The sequence below is a fragment of the Echinops telfairi genome, unplaced genomic scaffold (assembly GCF_000313985.2).
Source record: "Echinops telfairi isolate 266 unplaced genomic scaffold, ASM31398v2 ScPeMD7_70;HRSCAF=299, whole genome shotgun sequence".
Taxonomy (NCBI): domain Eukaryota; kingdom Metazoa; phylum Chordata; class Mammalia; order Afrosoricida; family Tenrecidae; genus Echinops; species Echinops telfairi.
The window spans coordinates 71,640,459-71,642,064 of record NW_022103968.1 but is presented as its reverse complement, the minus strand read 5'-3'; positions in this window follow the sequence as shown (position 1 = coordinate 71,642,064).

Sequence of the window (1,606 nt, the reverse complement as noted above, 5' to 3'; positions counted from 1 at the left end):
GTCCACTCCAAATCCCACCACAATACGTCAAAGAAATGGGAAAATTAATTACCAACTTTATATGAAAGGAAAACACCTAGGTACATAAAACATTACAAAATAAAATAAAAGTAGGAGGCCTTTCACTCCCAGACCTTAACAACAACAACAAAATACTGATATTGGTAGAATGACAGATAGGAAGACCAATGGATTAGAAATGAAAACCCAGAAATACATCTAAGTACCTACAGAAACCTAAGTTTTTAGAAGGAACTAAAATACATTAAATGGGCAAGAGACAACCTTTTCAAAGACTGTAAAAATTGGATTTTCACTTGCAAAAGAATGAAACAAGACCATACCTCACACCATGTCCAAAACATACTCAAGGTGGATCAAAGACCTAAGTACAAATCACACAATTAAAAAGACCATCAATGAAAAAATCAGGGCAAAAGTAAAGACTCTAATAGAAGTCATAAACATACTGCTGAACATAATGAAAATATCCACACTATAAAAGACAAAATAAAAAACAGACCTACTAAAAATATGACATGCACATCAAAAGACTTCCAAAAAAATCAGCAGAGAACCCACAGATTGGGAAGAAAACTCAGTAATAATCCACCAGATAAAGGACTAATCTCCAAAATCTATAGAAAACTACTGCATTTTAACAAGAAAAAAACAAATAATCCAATTTTCAAAATGGGCACAAGAGATGAACAGACAATTTACCAAAGAGGACATCTAGGCAGCCAACTACCATATGAAGAAATGTTCCCAAGCATTAGTAATAGGAGAAATACAAATTAAAACAATAATGAGATTTCACCTCACAACACTTTGGGCAAAATTCAATAAAACAGAAAATGAAAGATGCTGGAGAGAATGTGGAGAGTTATGAACGTTTAACATTGCTGGTAGGAATGTAGAATTGTACAACCATTATGGAAATCAGTATGGCACTTCCTGAAACAAATGCAAATACGAGTACTTTATGATCTAGCAATCTCTCTACTGGGTATGTGCCCTAAAGAAAGCAAGAATACAACACGAATAGATATATGTATATTGTAGTAATTTCCACAATACCAAAACATGGAAACAATAAAAAAACCCTCAACTATAGAGAAATGGATAGACAAATTGTGATACATTCATACTATGGAATTTTATGCATCAATAAAAAATAATAACTCTCTTACATACTGCAAGACATGGTCAAAACTAGAGAATATTATGCTTAACAAGTTTAATGAATCTTACAAAAACAAATAATCAGTATCACTATGGTTACAAGAGAAAACAATAAAGAAATGTGGTTTATACAACAATAGACAAAATGTTAATGACTATGAGGAAACCAGAGGTTGGAATGGGAACAGAGGTAAGGAAAGGATGGTAGAGGGGACAAAAATTGGAGAATTTAGCAGGGAAAAAAACAACAACACTAAAACCCTCCAAATTCCTTACCTTTTAGATCTAAATATTGATTTGAGTGGCAAAAAAGGGAGTGATGGTAAAACTGAAATGGAGTCTTTAGTGACATACAAGTTCATTTCAAACGTTTTTAAATGTCTCAAAAGAAAAATCAAATGATAAGCTCTTACATTTTTTT